General features: G+C 36.4%; 1 long non-coding RNA gene across 1 annotated transcript; it reads left to right on the forward strand.

Annotated features, from left to right (window-relative positions):
• The first annotated feature begins 2,086 nt into the window (after positions 1 to 2,086).
• Positions 2,087 to 18,347, forward strand: LOC135206755 (uncharacterized). The gene is made up of 3 exons (XR_010312831.1): positions 2,087 to 2,168; positions 10,160 to 10,286; positions 18,271 to 18,347. It is a non-coding gene; the product is annotated as an uncharacterized LOC135206755 (long non-coding RNA).
• The last annotated feature ends 429 nt before the right edge of the window (positions 18,348 to 18,776 follow it).

The following is an 18,776-nucleotide window of genomic DNA, read 5'->3' on the forward strand; positions in this document are numbered from 1 at the left end:
CATATGAAAACTGTATTCTATATTGCAGTGAAATGAAAACTTCTCCCATTGTAAATAATAAAATAAGTTTATTATTGCATAAAAATTGAGATATGACAGTATAGATTAGAGAGGATACTTTTTAGTTTATTATTAATTTTGCACCACTCCATACATTTTTTTCAGATGTTCATTTCAAGTATCCTCAGTGGTTTCATTTTACTCTACTAAAATTACAGTAGTAACCTCGAGATACGAAATTAATCCGTTCGAGGCTCCCTTGTATCATGAGTTCTTCGTATCTTGGACCACATTTTACATGTAAAATGGCTAATCCGTTCCAAGCCCTCCAAAATCACCCCAGTAAATTTTATAATAAAGCTGAATTGACCTATAAACAATGAAATACTACAACAATTTAGACCATTCAATACCTAAATTAATAACAATTTAGGTATTGAGGCTATCTCCGAAAGTGGCGACAGAGGAGGAGGACAAACGGCAGATACGGTTACTTAACTTTACGAAACACAAAAAAAAGTCAGAAAAACAAACTAAACTTTACAAAACACATTAACAAAACTGTAACACTTAACTTTACATAAAACTTAAAATAAATTTATTTTGTCTTTTTTTTGATTTTTACATTTCTTTTTACTTTTTTATACTTACGTAATTTCAATTTCTTCACCACCGAATGGATGGCAGTCCGTTTACGGAATTTTTCGAACCACCCATGAGAAGCCTTAAACTCTGGGGTTGCCGTTGATGTCCCCTCTCCGCCGTCGTCTTCGGCTTGGGCAATCAAATCGCCGAAAATAGTGCTGGCCTTCTGGCAGATTGCCGTCTCGGTTATCGTATCGCCATCGATTTCTTTGTCCTCAATCCATACAAGAAGCAGCCTTTCCATTTCATTATGCACATGGCTCCTCTTGGTTGGGACAAAATAGTCACGCCCTTGGAAGGTGTAGCTGCTTTGATGGCTTCCTTCTGCTTAAAAGGATGGTGCCTATCGTCGACGGATTTTGGCCGTATTCCTTAGCAATCACACTCAACCGCAAGCCAGCTTCATACTTTTTTTATTATATCTCCATTTTTGTCTCCATAGAAAGCATTCTCTTCTTTCTGTGAACTTCAACTTTCTTGGGACCCATGACTATACTGTACGTAATTAAGTTATGTAGTACGTATACTAATTAGGTTCTCATACAACTTGATGAAGTAGCACAACGAATTACTAACGAATTTACGTTACTAAACGAAATCGTTGGGACCCGAACAAATGCCGGGTGCGTACGATAAAGTGTTTTGGGGTACGAAGAGGCCGAGATAGGTACGCCACCACGTACGTATAAGATGCATGATGGGAGGGATGCTGTCCAATAGGAGAGAAGGATCTCATGGCGGTGACTAGCATCAGTAACCAATGGGAGAGCAGGAGGATGGTGGCGAGTTCTACAAGTACTAAGATGGCGGCGCGCGGCGCGATTTTCAAAATTGTTATCCGGGCGAATCTCGGACTTTCAGAAACCTTTCGTATCTTGAAAACTTTTCGTATGTAGAGCCGTTAAATTTTTCGCATTGGCTTTCGTATCTCAAGTTTTTCGTAAGTTGAGCCTTTCGTATCTCGAGGTACCACTGTATTATGATTGTGTCAGGATAATTAGTTTCCTTTACTTTTTACAGTTAATATGATTGTACTAAGGATACCAATCTGCATTTTACTTTTGACATTTTTGTGACTGTGTTAGGATAATTAGTTTGCAATTTCCTGTTTTACATTTATTGTGATTGTATTAGGAGAATCAATTACAGTAGAAATTGATTTGTTAGGGTTGTGACAACAATAGCAGATGTTCATATGTAAGTCGCAAACATTTTTAAAAGGCTCCTTAGGGAAGTGATGGCTTATGTTGATAAATCATAAATTTTGTAAGTTTTGTTTGCTAAACATCAAAATTTGTATTACGAAAGGGAATCTTACATGGTTTTCTTTTTTGGCATAGCTTAGTTTACATTATGAGAAATTGTGTAAAGCATAGCGTTTGGTTAAATTGAAATGCCAATTTAACAACTTTGCTTCTCATCAATACTGACGTATATTGTATTTCCACAGCTCAGCGAGGTATACAACAGGAAATTACTCCTCAAACACAAAGCATGGCGTTGAAGCTAAAAGTTATGAAGCGGTGAGTCTCTTGACTGGTTTTTTTTAGGAGTTTGAATAACTTAAATGAAATCAGATAAAGTGAAAGCAATTTCTTATATGGTTAGAACTATTTATTATCTCAAATCTTAATAAAATTTTGAGATGAGTTTTGATATTCTATCAAGATTTTTGTTAAATTAAATTTAAACTGAAAGTAGGAAATGGTATAAATTTGTGGAAGTTATACGAAATGTCATTGATTTGGCAGGTTTCTAAGACAATAGTACCCAGTATAGCATTGATATTTATTTTTACTTTGAATAGGGAATCCCTATTGACTTTTTTTCCATTATAATATATATATATATTTTTTTTATTAAACTTTGTCCCCCTTTACTTTTTTTACCAAGGTGGATAACGATCTTTTCTTTCAGCCGTTTCCATTATGGTGTCCAACTTAGTTCCTTCATATGATTTATTATTTGTGAAATGTTAACTGTATTTACATGGCTTATCAAGGTAAAAGCTGTACTGCAGTTACCTTTATATTTGACATTATAGAATTAGGCAAGTTTGAGGTTTATGTTTGCTTATAAAAAGTTTTTTGTGTTTGTGGAAGTTTTTAATTAGCAATTTAGAGTGAAAAAATTTGTAATAATTTGTGTACTTAATCTTGGAGAAATTATTTGCATTCATTATTCTTTTCACACATCATCATCTAGCCTTTTTGTGCATACTATTTTCTAGTTTCAATTTTTTGGGGTGTTGCAATGTATTATCTAGTTTCAATTTTTTGGGTGTTGTAATTGATTTCCCCTCATTTTACAGCACCATAAAGTCATGAAACTTGATTGGTCACATTATAAGTCTATAGATTCATTCAACAACTTTTATAAAGGAGCCATAGAATACATTTTCAGGAGTTTTTTTTAACGATCCTGAATTTAGGAAGTTTTATTTCTGGTTATATTGTTACTTTATCTAAATGTAAGTAGGATTTTATTCTTGTGTAAGTTATTTGAAATGGTTTTCCTTTGGGTAACATCTCACTGAAATTAAAATGTTTCTTACAAACTCCTTACTCGTGTAGCATATATTTGTGGTCTCTGAATGTTCAAAACACCAGTCTTTTATCTCACAAACAATAAGAGTAGCACTTGCTTATGCTGGCTCCTCCTGAATCTGCAGTTACATCCCTTGCCTTCATAGAAAGTTTTTTTTATCATTCTTACCTTCTGCCTTTTTTCCTATTCAACATAGTACTTCTGGGAAGGTGATAAGTGCATCGATATTAGTGCCTTAACAGGTAGATAATTATTTTGGAAGCTTCACTATCACATGCACTTGCAATTTATTGTCTTGAAAGTTTCCCCTCATTTGCATATGATACTTTATTTTTGTGTGGTTTGTATATATTTCATTTTGCCCTTAGTATGCCACAGCAAAACAATGAGTACAACTCTATGTTCAATGCTCAACTCTCGTTGAACATAGAGATCACAAACCGTAATTCTGGGCATTCAATAGCTCAAGCCTTTCTTGAGAATTGTAATTCAGGTTGTAGGAGTGATGTGTTTTATAGAATGAATTCATTTTTCCCTACACCTCCTCATTCATATTCAACCTCCATATCCCTGAATGCTGATATATTGCATCTTTCGTCTAGACCTACAGGAAAAATTTAAAAGTGGGGCGATTTCAGTATGCTTGTGGCAGTCAGGTGGCACATGTAGAAAACAGCTACCACTCTTCTTCTGTCTTGTAAATAAGAGACTGCAGTGTCTTGAACATTTGAGTACCACAAATGTGGCTATTTGGCTGTGGTGGGTTTGTTATAAAATGTAATTTACACCATTTATATGATAATAAACTGTTTTAACAGAACATTGTAAATGACTAATTTAAAAGGTAATGTATAATAATTATTAAAGGATACAGCATGGCTTTCAATCTATGGGGGTGTCCCCTTAAGTACAAAAACTTGCAAACACCCTGCCCTTAGCCCATCTACTCTTATTTCTTATAGAACAAATTTCAGTCATTCCATTGATCTCTTGCTATTTTACTCCCCACCTGAATTTTTGCCTTGCTCTGATTGTTCCACCATCAATTAAGATGAAATTATTGGGTCCAAACCCAGTGCGAGTCTAGTAATGTGACTCAATGTTCTGCTTTAATTTCATATTTTGAGATGATAATTGTTTGAATTTAAGAGCAGGACAGAGTAGAACAAAATATGTCATCATCCAGCAGACAGTTCATTCATATAGATTGTTTCCCACTGAGATGAAGTCCTTTAATTGTAAACAGTGTAATGAATACATGCTTACTATTATGTTAATGCTGTAATGAGATGTCACCCTATGAGACATAAACATTATTTGTGATATTAATTAATTATTTCTTTTCACACCTGTTGTCACAGCAGAGGGTTGTAAGTTGCATATTTTTCCCTAGAGGTGCTGCTACAATGCTTCATTGAAGTGATGTATTACCTAAATGACTCTTTTGAATACTACTATAATGTAGGGGATACTATCTTTGGTTTTACATCTATCCAAATACTGTTCTACTTAATGATTTTACATTATTTTCATTCAAATAGCATATTCATTTGGGTTAATTCTGGACTGAAGGGTTTTTTTTATAAGTGGTTTTACAACTTAGTTTAATTTCCAAATATGTATGGGTTTTAGGGAGTCAAGAAGAAAGATAAAGGAAAAAAGGTATATATAGCTAATAATAAATGTTTTGTGTTAATTGAAGAGCAAATGCCTATAACAGTCACTTTACTGAAGCATTGGGTGGTTCTGTATTGCAAAGTGTGTGTGCGTGTGTGTGTTTATTGCTATTATTTATTAGATTTTACACAGCAAAAGGCTTCACTTACCCTCATGAAAAACCTCCCACACCATTTTACCATTCAAGCTTGTTTGAAAAACTAGATTTTTTGTATCTGAACAAGCTGGAATGCAACTTTGTGTGGGAAGTAGCTCCAGTTTGTAATTTGTTTATAGAAGTTAACAGCATTATGTGAAAGTTACAACTTATTTAGTTTTTTTTATGATGTGTTTCGTGATTGATACAAACATCATTGTACCATGATGATGTTGCACTCTTTACTCACTGAAATGTAAATACAATGCCTAAAGCAGTATCCAAGTGTATGTGTGCACTAACATATTACAGTTAACAACTGCTACACCTACAATACACTTTCACTCTTTACATTAATATTCAGCATTTGTTATTTTTTTCTTGCTCATTTTTTTAACAATTTGTTTTGAATTTCTATTTTATACTAATTTCTAATTGAGTCTATAGAATTTTTATGTCCCTACAATCTGAAAAACCCTTCCTTATTTTTGCTAGTGATGTACTGCCCCAGGATTTTGTGGTGTTAGCCAAACAAATCATCAATTGAAGATGAAGTCTTGAGTCTTCCTCTGGTAGTTAAGGGAGTCAGCTGGTTTTTGAGGTGAAAATCCTTATTGGTTGGGATATGGAATGCCAGTATTTGCACCAAGTATAAAGTACATATTTATCATTTGATCCCAAGAAATCTATTTTGTGACTTCTTTTTTTACTCAGTCAGTTTAGCAAAAGTTTTTAAGATACCTATCTTTTTCTGTTAATTCTTCTGCATTAATTAATATAGCACAAAGTCCCTTTAATTATCTTTTGGCTCAAATGAGTGAAATCTTTTAATTTTTGTAATTTTAACTTGAAAAAATTGCCAGATTTAGTCTTTTCCAGATGTAAATATTTATCTGGTGCTGCCTTTTGGACAGGCTAAGAACTATTGTGTGTGAAACCTAATAGGAAAATAACCGTGAAATTATTTACATTATAAGATGGAATTAAGGTGGAGCATCCTGACTTGGCTTTGTTGCAGCATTACTTGGACTAAGGTTTCAAGTTTACTGAGCTTTGCTGTGCTGTTATTGTGTAGTATCATAAGGGGAAAGTTGCTATTAGTCAGTTTTAATTGTACATACAATTCTGTTGACTAATATAGATCACATACTCTTCAGTTTTTTGGGGGATAGTTATGGGAAATGTTTCAAAATTAAACACATTGTAATATTTTACTTCATATTCTCATTGCCATACCTCATTCCTAGTTGTATAAAAAAAACTTGACTTGTATCTTCCCCCCGCCTTTTCCATTGTTGGTACTGTATGGCACCTGTGAATCTCATAAGATTTCCTTCTTTCTTCTACATAGGCTTTGTTTCTTAAGGTATAACCTCCTCCCATGACTTACATCAGCGGTCCACTCTGGGATTCTTTCGCCAGTTTCCCATCTCGCCTGTGAATACAACCGATTGACTGCTATCTGGATAGTTTTGCACATTGATCAGTGAAATCCATTCGAATTACGTCTATTATTCTCTATCCTCTTACTTAGATTTTAATATACTTTTCAGGAATTATGCAACATCCTCTCCCACACTGTAAGACTAGGACTTATATCAAATTTTTGTATAACATTGACTTGAAAAGCAGTTTTGTATTCCACATCATTTTAAGTATTCCAGTTGCACACCCTGTTTTCCTGATTTTTCCTTCAAATTTTGTATTCTAATGATCCATCGTTTAAGACCACTGTACCTAAGTACCTAAACCTGTCAACAGTTTCATGGTTTCATCTCCAAAATTCACACCTCCTAGGGTTCTACACTTTCATATTAGTCACTGGATTGTGAGTGGTAAACAAAAATTCATACTTTCACTCCCTTTCTGTAAAAAATCAGACGCCAGTTGCAATTCCTCTTGTCTTCGCATAGCAGTACCATTTTTTTTGGTCAAGATTCAATAGCTTTTTATTTTCTTTCCAGTTAACACTTGCATTTGTTTCAGTAACAACTCGGTATGAAATCTATGACGAAAAGAAACAAAATAGGTAGACAGTCACACCGTGCATCATAGTCTCATCTTTTAGTCTACCACTCAATTTTCTGTCAACTTGGACTGTACCAAGATTGCCTTCAACCAGTTTGGAAATATTGAAATATATCCACAAACTAAGGAATCTCATGATCGAAAGTGGTGTCGTATGTGAAAGTGTTTTATTGTTTTGCAAATTATAAAAAAAACATACTTATGTGTAGGCAGCAACAGGAACAGTACCCACTCATCCATATCTCTTGAGAGCTTTTAGGAGAGCTCCAGTCTTGCTCGACACTAGCATAACTTTTTTTTAACTTGATAAAATATTTTTATATGCATATCATGCTTACCTATATGGATTTACTAATGTATCTGTGGGTCTCTCCAGTGAGACAAGTTCTTGAATTTCCAATTGCCAAGTAATGATGTTGTTCAAGCTACGAGACATAGCCTGAGATATGAGCACGTTACATACCTATTGCATTAGAGTGTTGGATCACAGATGATTCTTCATGAGAAGAATGCTTCCCTTAAATTTCAACTGTATATCTGTTTTCATTAGGAAGATCCCAGGAGTAGTTGATACATAGTTCCTCTTATTGTCAGTAAAGTGTACTACATGATGATCATCATGGACTCAATTTCAGAAAACTGAATAAATATGTAGAGTATCAAGAACATTACTTCCATCACATCAGTCATCTTTTCTGGAACATGGTTGTAGAAATATGAGTCTGTATAACAAAATTTTATGCCTGTATGTACTGATTGGATGTAGTTGGTAAGCAACATCCAAGATATATGTGCTGAAACGCTAGATGTTCTGGGAAATCTTTAAAGGTTATTGGATATTGGTTCTTATTACCAGCTTTATTATTCATGTTAGACAAAAAGGACAAGCTGCATGTTTCCTCTCATCAGAAAATCAACATGGCTGTATAGTAAAATGAGACATTTGTACGTTTAAGTGATATTCAAATGTTATGATTGTTATAAAGAATTCTTTTAATGATTGATTTTGTTCCTTTGTGACTGTGTCTGAATAGTACTTAGGAAAGTATTAATGGTTGTGACCTGGTGAGTAAGGCCACCCACTAGTGATGGTTAATTGCCAGAAAGGAGACTCAAGGCAATTTTTCATTTGATGACACTTTTCTTGACTGTCAGTATTTCAGGCAGTATAGCTTAGGTAAAATGAGATGTATCTTTTGAAGAAACAAATATTTGAAACTTAAGATTTTGGATGGCTTAATTTAGTGCATTGTTTATGCTGCTTGTGGTTATTACTTATCATAATTTTCCCTCTTATAAACATTCACTTATTGCTTAATTACAATCACGAGAAGATAGTTTCTCCTCTAAATTTGGCATCAACATTTGATAAATTTTATAGAAAGCCTAACTATGGACCAGGCACAGTATATGAATAATCCATTTCTTAATATTGGTTTTGCACAGACGGATGTCATGTAATTTTGTAAAAATTGCAGTCATTTTTGTTTTTGTGTAGTACAAGATTTCTTATTCTTGAAATGAAATTTGAGTTGAAGTTTTTTTTAGCAATAAGAATAACTAATGAAACTCCCTTTATAGTTCGTTAGTTTTCAATTCATTGTAGATGTAATCTATTTATAACTTGTTTTAATGTGTTCATTTTTTAAGTAATTTCTTGAAGGATAGTTATGGAAGCCAAACTCTTGCTCTTCATCTGTAGACTCAGAATTTTATGAAACTAACCTGATTTTCATCATGTCTGCTGGAGGTAAACTTTACAAGTATAAAGTCTTCTCAGGAGAAGGTTTTTCCACTACTAATTGCGTTCAAGAATAATATGAACTAATACTGATTGCATACTACTAATTATGCTGTTGTGCTTAGTGCATTTCCTTAGTCTTTGATATAAGTTTGGATATATTTTTATATTGGCGATAATGATTGTTCTTTAATTAGTATATGTACATTAGTATCAGGGGATTAATTCTTTGACTTTTTTGATGGGTGGGTTACATCATATGAAAATGTTTTGAGTAATTCAAACCTTTGTTTATGGATGCCGCAGTTTACACAGAAATGAAAATGAAAGAAGGATATAAATGACATTTCTCGTCAACAAAAGATGTAATCTATTTCCATTAATGATTGACACTTAACAGCTGTTGGTTTTGCCAGCTAATTATTCTCATAATGCTTTTATTTTTGGCCTGTAGATATGCTGAAGGGTGCTTCATGAAATCATTTTTTTATTTTGTTTGAGTATTAGGTAGTGTTATAGGTTTGAGTTAGAGGTACCTATTATCTCATTGAATGTTTTCCAATTCATTGAATAACAGCTGAAGATCATAGGAGCTAACAACTCCCTCAGGGATGAAAGTTTACCTATGTAAATTAAGATATTTAGTTCTTATACCTGAATTACTGGTTATATTGTTTAAATGCCAACCTCTTATTCTACAGGGAGTGCCCTCCCAGTCCTTCTGATTGATACACTCCTGTGGTCTACAGGCAGGTGCTGAAAGCAAATAGTATGATTAATGGGAGGGAAGGGTTACACCCTAGTTTTATTAATTAATCATTGCTATTGAAAAATTATGTACTGTATTTGATATTGGTGCAAATGGTCACTTGAGGGTTGAAATTACTTGAGAAGTTGGTATTCATGACAGTGGAAAAATGCATATTTTTGTATGATAAATTGTGTGACCCATTTAGTAATTGTAAAAAAAGCTTAACTGGTAATGGTATAGAGCTAGTTGGTACAGGGGTGCTCTTTTGTATTAATAGTAGTGTCTAACATATTACTGTATTTTTAATTTTCTAATCAACTTATTCAGCTCTGTTTTTGTATTGCCATATATTCATTATTAATTTATTTTGCTTGTTTTTCTTGGTTGATATTGTACTAGAATTAGGTTTATATCATCTTCTAACTTACAAAAATGTTACAATGTAAGGTTTTAATGAGGTTTATTTGGAAAGAGGAAATATGATTTGTTTATATTGAGATTGATTTCCATGCAATTTGCCAAAATAAACAAAACATCTCATCATGTGTTTAAAAATAGGGTCACAATAGCAGATTATAGTAAGCAATCAAGTTTTTGCATTACTTGTTTAATAAAATTCTTATTTATTTTACAGTTGGGAGAAGCAGCCAAATTGAAACCACTTGAAGTAGAGCTGCAGCGTCTTGAGGACCTTAGTGAAAGCATTGTACAAGATTTCTCATACATGAGGCAGCGTGAGGAGGAAATGAGAGACACCAATGGTAGGTGGTGGTAAATTTAATTTTTATATAATCCATTAAATAAATATAAATACAAATTTTATTGTTTGGTAATGCTCAGTGGAGTCTGATTCATTGTTGCGAAATGTAATGGAATACAGAATCTAGGCCAAAGGTCAGTCACTGGGACCTATGAGGTCATTCAGCACTGAAATGGTAAATTGAGAGTAAGAAGGTTTTGAAGGGTGTAACAGGAGGAAAACCTCACAGTTGCAGTGTGAATAATATTGTTAGAAGAAAATTAAGGATAGTATGTTGGAGGAAGAGAATATGAAGAGGGGTACAGTAAAAAGAAATGAAAGAGGTTGTAGTTAGGGGACCAGAGGGATGCTGCAAAGAACCTTAAGTAATGCCGTACTAATTACGGGGGATATGTAGATTCATTTGAGATGAATCTGCCTACTGTTAAATTTAGCTATATCTCCCCGCCGATTAGGCGAGTTGGCATTCAAACAAAAAATCGAATGGCTGCCGGATAACTGTCTAGTTTACCTGTTCTCCACCAGGTGTGTTTCAAATGTTTTAGCTCTTGTCAGAATTCTCCTTGCCGCCATTGCGGCTAGGCGATTGTTGGTATTCTATGAAGTTTGGCTGTTTTACACCTATTTACAGTATTGTAATTTCATTTTTCCTAGGATATCTTCCATCGGAAGTAAAACCAATAAAATGCTAGGATGGTGAAATTGGAAGTTGATCAACATTCCTTTGTACTGGCAGGGGTACAGGGTGTGATTTTGGAACTACTTGATGCGAAGAATGTAGGGAATTATTCTAAGAAATTTATGCCTGAATATGTCAGATATAGGGAAGACTGGAACTTTACGTAGATTGCAAAAGTAATTAGTTAGATCAGGGCTTAAACCTGTCAGGCTATCCCTACTCAGACTAGGCATTTTAGTAGGCTAGTATTGACTTCCATTGTAGCTCCGCCTTCTGCTCCCCATGACGGTAACGTTCCGAATCCCTCCAGTGTGCACTCATTTTTGCGTTCCCTGTTAGAAGTTAGGTGTTGGTGCCCTCGTCTGTATGTAGCCCAAGCCTAGGACTGCCCTGCGACTGTTGGAAACGTCCGCTGCCAGGGAACCGGGTCGGTTCTTGGGACGATGGGATTCTGTGCCCTCCAATACCTACTTCGCCCTTTTCATGGTCTGAATCTTGTTTAAAGCGTTCGCCAAAGGACCGTTAAACAGTTCACATAAGGGCAGTTTCAGTAAGCGTTAATGCTCGCTCCGTAGGCGCATTCTGTCGTCTTCAACACCTAGTTTGAGGTGTTAGCATGCATAGGTTTAATAATATATGATATAGGTGTAGACATTTTATTGAGATGATAATGTATTTGTAGCGAGTTTTACACGTTTAGATATGTCAACTCGGTCGCCTGTTTATCTCTCATGTTTGGTTATTCTAAATTCTTGTATGCTAGCATATTCCTTTTTCTTCGTAATGCGTGTTTGTTCTTTGCGTGCTCCTCTTCGGCTATTGGCAAATTTCTTACTACTGCCTCGAGTAATGTTTCTCTTTCAAGTCTACACTGTCTGTAGTATCTAAAGTTCTCACTGATTTAGATGTTCTCTCTTCAGAGATTTCCAATTTACTATGAGATTCAGGGTCTCTGTAACACGGTTTTTGGACTTTGCTCCTTGTCAAAGCATCGGATGTAGCTGAAAGTTGACATATGTATATTTTACAACCACACACAAATTTTGTCAGCATTATCAATAACCTAAACCTGATAGTTTTTGATTTTTATAGAGTAAAAATGAACTAGCCGACGCCATGGCCAATGATTACGAGCCAAGAGTCGAAAAACATTCATTACGTAAGCAAGGTAACAAACACATTCTGACTAAATGTTGCCCTGCCCATCCACCAGACAGAAATGCCATCGGCTCTGAAACCCAAAGAACTTTATGAATGGCGGAACGATACATAGATCAGTGCTAGCGTAGTATAACTACTGTAGCAGTAGTGCCGCAACAGTATAGCAGTAATATACATGAATTAAACGTTTAGACCAACTGCTGGGATCCTTGAGGATCATTTAGCACTTCTTACAACTACTCGAAAAGAAATTAGTTTTTATAGCCAGAAGTTAAATTTTCTAATCCAACAATGCCCATGGTAGCCTTCAGTGTTATCCTGAATTATAACAAGGCGAAAGTGGGTGGAGCCTCATGAAGTCACCATTCTGACGATAATTATTGGTGAAGGTTTAAAGCCAGTATACGGTACCAGCTATTTTTTTTCAGTCAAATAGGTATGATAGCCAATAAATAAAAATTGCTTGACATTGGATATAGCATTTATCAAATCAAGCTTGTCTACTATGTTTTTGGTGAATTACCAACTATTCCCTACATCTTGTCAATCTGATTGTGACCTATAAAGTAGACTGTAATTTCTTAGGAAACTTATTTTGGGAGTTAGACTAATAATCGAAGTGTTTTTGTATTTATTAACATATTTTGTTGGTTTGTTCATTATGACAATTATCAGTGGGGAGGTTCCAGAGTTCATAAAGGTGTACTGCTTTGCTTTGTTATTTAAATTTGTATGTCATTGTTGCCAGAGGTTTAGCCTTCGTTACGTATAGCCAATCATCCATCGAAAAAGAGGGAAGAAATGATGTCATAAGTTACGTAACGAGTGCGTCGAAACCTTTTCTCTGAGTAAGTTGACCCGTCTTCAAAAAGGTCACTTTTACATTATAAGTACCAAATTTATTCAACCTACGTAGTGCAAATACCACTCAAAATTTATGTTGTTGATATAATATGTATTCTGAATAAGCTTTATATTTATGAAATGCATAGATAAAAACAAGTTATTGCGAAAAAACCGTGTTACAGAGGCCCTGAATCTCATAGTAGTTTCATATAGGAATGCTTTCAAGTATGTACGATCGCTTTCGGACGAGGCAGGAGCGTTGTTGTAACTCCTCTCCCACAGCCTCCCACTTTTGGCGTCTCGTTCTTTCTCTCACTCCCTCTGTCGACTCGTGCAGACTGCGGACCAGGGTCCCAGACGTATGATAATTTGACCCTCTGTATGATAGAAGATTATTAATCAAAATACGATAATTTGAAGAGATTTGGTACGATAATTTGGTCTGATACATCTGAGGACCCTGCCATGGATGTTGTTGACTCGTGTAAACGCAGTTGACTAGTGCCGAGTGCGAACTTGGCCGAGTGCAGAGTCGCTTATACTATCTTGCTCAAATATCTTTGAGTCGTGGTGGATTCGTTACAGCACTTAGCTGCTGTCACCTCTTATTGACAAGTGTCGATTTTTGTCTCCAAGGGTTGCGGAGAAACAGCAATCCTTTAAGTTCTTTGTTTACATCCTGTCGGCAGCTGTCTCCTTCCGTCGCCCACTGACGGAAGAAGAGTTTGAATGGAATTGGAGGAACTCGTTTGGGCTGGTCGGCGTTTGTTGCCACACTACGCCTTGCTGTATCCTCATTTTGTTGAGGATAGAGGCCACATAGAGAATATATCTTAATTGTCTTAGCGTATTTTGGCGCACTAAATATTGGAGAAAATATCCAACGTTTTCTCCAATTTGAGAGCATTTTGTAACTTTCTCATCCTCGGACACAATCTCCCTTTGTGTCTGCCTTGGCTTGTCGTCTTGTCTTTTAAAGTCACGGAGAGCCAAAGGCCGCGTTTTGCTGCACAACGCTTATTGGTCCTTTAACCGTCTTTCCGGTGGGGAATGAACTCGAGACTGACAGACATGCTGATGGATTTTCAGTCTAACTTGAGTTATTATCTTTTATTTACGTTGTCTCGGCTCTGCAACTTCTTAGAGAGGTGGAGATGCCAACCCAGCGGGAGTTTTTTAGCAAGGAAACAAGTAACTAAAACAAGTAACTCATTTCTGGTGCTGCAGGGTAATGTCCTCATGCTTACACCTCACTCTGTTTGGAAGAAGTGAGAACACTTTCGCTTCCCGTTTTATTATGCAGCTCGGGATTATCTATGGTAGTCTTATTTTACACCTTTCGGGGATAAGTGCAGATTCAGGTTCTGGGGATATGGACAGTTGCAGCCTCCTAACATGCATGGAGAGACTTGGACCAGTATGTTATATGGTGGAGATGGTGAAGGGCAGTTGTGATTCTTTTTGGTTGTCCTCCTCTGGTTTATTCTCCCCTCTGATAGCTTCCCTTGTCTTCAGCAGAGATCTCTCATAAGTCTTTTAGTAGGAGATTGTATATAGAGAGAATGATGGTCCAAGGGTAATTCTTTAGGAAGACACCCATAAATAATTGGAGATATTCTTGGACATTTGGAGACTGAATAACAGTAAGTGTAGTACCCATATACTTGTTGGTTTTCTAGCATGGTTTTAGTGCCTTCCAAAGAATGGTCAGACTTGTGGTACACATGCAGAATGTATTCATTCCACTTACCATACATCCACAGTCATGCAAGTTCCTTCAAGAGGGTTTTACTAGAAGGTATTGCTTGCTCTGTGCACTTTGTTTGGGTTAGTGTGCAGCCCTCTATAAGTATATCAATGGACTTGTTTCCCATTAGTAGATGGTGTCGACTTTAGGAGCAAGACACTTCTACTGAATCAGTGATTCAAGTTAGCCACTCTGTCAACAGTATTCCAAAGGCCAAGGACCTGGTTGATTCTTCTGGCCCAATATCTATGCACTATATTGTTAATTCTTTATATCCCATTCTTATCTAGTGATGTGGGGATGATGTTTAATTATGCATGTTTGTCGGTCAAGATGAATAATCATGTGCTGCTTGAAGATTTTAGACCGGAAAGAAACTTCCTATATGTATGGGCTTTTCCTCATAAGGAAACATGGCCTTACGGGTATTTTCAGATAATCATGCTCAATTAATGTACGGTTTCAGCGCAAGAATTACGACTTACAAATAAGTTTCATTAAATTTGTAAGTAATCCAGAACCAACTTTGGCTCCAGGACTGTAGGAGGGACACTTTAACCAGGAATCGTCCATTTGGTTCTTAAACCTAAGACCAAGTTTTGGTCTTTTCCCTTTGTCATGCAACACAGAGTTTAACTAGTGTCCTTAACCTTTCATGCAACATAGAATGGTCAACTACACCTGGTAAAACTTTTAGATGTCAGGTCAGTGGAAAGACATCAGGATGCTTAGCAGGTTTATTCCCGATCAGAAACAAAGTCTTTTGTGGGAAGTTTGCTGCTTTGAGTGAAATGAAACAACATATTAGTTTGATCATCCATTCTGTGGAAGGACAGTGTTTTAGCAATGGGGATTCAGGAAGAACAACTGCCTACAAGGGCCGTGACATCCGCAAGTTTGGCACTTGGTGTGGATTTAAGGAACACTCATTTAGCTTCCTAGCATGTAGATGAACAGGGACAGCCGATTGATTACTACTACTTTGTTGGCCCTCAGGCTTGAGCAGTGGATGTTTCCTTAAATTTTGCCTAATTCAGACTCATAGGCCTGCCCCTTGTATCTATTCTGAATTCTATTGAGCAATTTCATGTTCAAGAATTGCTTAGTCTCCTGTAGAGCCCTTGTAGCCTCAGGGCAAAACTTTTCAGAATTTCCAATGCTCTTGGTAGATGTCTCATTCTTCCATTGAGAAGAAATCAACTCTACTACACAATTCCATTGATGTAGGCATCTCCTTAACTGCTTGGAGAGGTTAGAATGTCCCCTCCCAATAAGATTTTCAAGTTATCTAGGATCTGTCCTTAATTTAAAACGGCTATGGCCTGGGTCAGAAGCAGTGTTCTGTGTGTTTGCTGAGGTTACCATTCTGGAGAAATTTTCAGCACCTGGAACCTTATAGACGTCAATGTTTTCTGTTGACAGAGATAAGACTTTTGCACTGTCTACTTCCAAAGTTATCGTTCCATATGTACTTTCCTCGGTATTGCATCAAGTACATTTAGATCTTGCTGAGGGACCAGCACTGTAAGGTGTTGAGATTGAAGCCCCTTCATCTCTTTATCAGTCTCTTGTGGAGTTTAGGTGCGGGTCTAAACTTTATCTGAATTTACTGTAAAACCTTTTATTTAGCAGTGGTTAATAAGTAAATTTTACTGTCAGCACCCTTCTTTAAGCTGGTGTAAGGGAATGCTAGTTTAGCTTTCTGCCTTAGAGCTGATGGGTGATGTTAAGGCTATGCTTTACAGTTCCCTGTAAGAATTCCAATTTAATCCCTTGGGGCGGGGCGGGGGGGGGGGGGGGGGGGGGGGGGGGGGGGGGGGGGGGGGGGGGGGGGGGGGGGGGGGGGGGGGGGGGGGGGGGGGGGGGGGGGGGGGGGGGGGGTGGGGGGGGGGGGGGGGGGTGGGGGGGGAAGAGGAAACTTTTCAATTGTGTTGGGCATTTAAATTTAAAGGTTAAACCTAGAACATTTTTATCATCCTTTTTAGAGACCTTGAACATCTTTGTCAAAGGTAAATGTTGGAAGAGGCAAAATTAACCTTTGGTTTTGTGGTTTTTTAAGAAAAAACAAAAAAGATGTTTTGGTCAAAGGTTAGCCTGACAGAGGCAAAAATCAACCTTTTGTTTTGTGGTTTTGAGAAAATCTAGCTGTCTTTGCCAGTGGTTAACCTTGAAGGCAAAGTTAACTTTTTGTTTTGTGGTTTTAGAAAACCTAGAATGTATTTGTGAAGGTTAAGCCTGGAAGAGGCAAAGTTAACCTTTTGTGTTATGATTTTTAGAAACTTTGTCAAGGAACACAAGGTCCTTTGTGACATATTGGAAAGGCTAGTGCATGAGGACTAGCTCCATATCTTCTACCTTATTGAAGTTAAACATTCCTAATGTGAGCAGCAGTTGCAATTTCATTTAGTGTTAAGTCAATTTGTCGCTCCGAATAGGATTGAGTGTCACAGTAGAAGTACAATTAGTTTTTGCCTGATCACTACCTTAAGTATACAGAATTGTGTTTGAAAACAGTAAAGCCCTTAATCTGCTACTAGTAGTGGGTAGTCTTTTCCTGAACCGAAAAAGAGCAAGTCTTTAGGCTCTTTTGTTTAAATCCCGGGGTTTTAATATTTTGGAGAGCGTGAAGGTACAAATTTTTTATAGGAGCGTACCTTTATATTTTAAAGGTATTCAATTTTAAGTGCTGTCATTTGATAGGGCTTTTGGACCCAGGCACAGGGGCCCCTCATACTGCTTGCGTTTCATGCTGGCTGAATCGAAGCGGTTTTCTCCGCAAGGCTACTCTTTGCTACATACGTATGAGAGCCTTGCTCCTTGAATGGAATCCAACTTCTGGTGGTAGTAAAATCCACCAAGGATTCCAGATCAGGTGAGAATGTTTTGGGTTTCATATAAGAAACCTTTAGCTCGAATGGCTGAGGAGAATTTTGAATAGCTGCACTATCCACCATTCTCTTCTTAATGTGGGAATCGGCTAAATTTAACAGTAGGTAAGATTCATCTCAAATAATATAAATTTTCATAATCAAAATTTATTATTTGGATACTTACCTACTGTTAAAGTAGACCCACCCAGCCTCCCCACAACTTAGTGGGCTGTCAAGGAGAATTCTGACAAGAGCTAAAACATTCGAAACACATGTGGTGGAGAACAGGTAAACTAGACAGTCACCCGGGCAGCCATTCGATTTTTTTGTTTGAATGCCGACTCGCGTAATCGGCGGGGAGATATAGCTAAATTCAACAGTAGGTAAGTATCCAAATAATAAATTTTATTATGAAAATTTATATTTTGTGGACGGTTTGTTTCTCTTAGCTTTGTTCGAGCTTATGCCTTTCTTTTCTTCCGCAAACAATTCCAGATTCATCTTCATTTATTCACTATAAGAATGTAAGCACTCTAGTGGGTAAAAGACTTTATTAAAATTTACTCTCAACTCAATGGACGTATGTTTTTGCAAACTAAATACTGATTTTAGATAAAGAAAAAAACTCCAAATAGTATATTTTATGGTTTTTATAAACTGACAAAAATATCTTTCTTTTCAGAGTCAACAAACTCCAGAGTATTGTACCTGTCCCTCTTCTCTCTCTGTTGCCTCATTGGTTTAGCCACTTGGCAGGTTTCTATATTTGCGCAAGTCTTCAAAGCCAAGAAACTTATAGAATAAGTAGTGAATGTCCTCTAGGGGACAGTAAGATAAACCCCAGGGGTTCTAGTATGGTTTATTAACCAAATGCCGTGTAAAGAGAAAAAAAATCAGTTTTAGGGAAACTTCACTTCAGTTAAAAAAATGAATTTCTTCAACTTGATGGTATTGGGTCTAGTGTGATGTTGAAGGTAATTATTAAATGTCCAAGATGTATATATATTTTTGGTAAAGAATAGTTGCTTTCTGAAAGTTTATGTTGTAGTAGAAGATTATTTATGTTAGGAATGAACAATTTAAAGTAAGACAGATTTTCTTGCAATGGGGATGTTTGTATCTTAACTAGGTTTTTGTACCCTGAGAAATATTACAGATTAATTCTTTGAAATTAATTTTGTTTCAGGT

The sequence above is a fragment of the Macrobrachium nipponense genome, chromosome 31 (genome assembly GCF_015104395.2).
Source record: "Macrobrachium nipponense isolate FS-2020 chromosome 31, ASM1510439v2, whole genome shotgun sequence".
Classification (NCBI taxonomy): Eukaryota; Metazoa; Arthropoda; class Malacostraca; order Decapoda; family Palaemonidae; genus Macrobrachium; species Macrobrachium nipponense.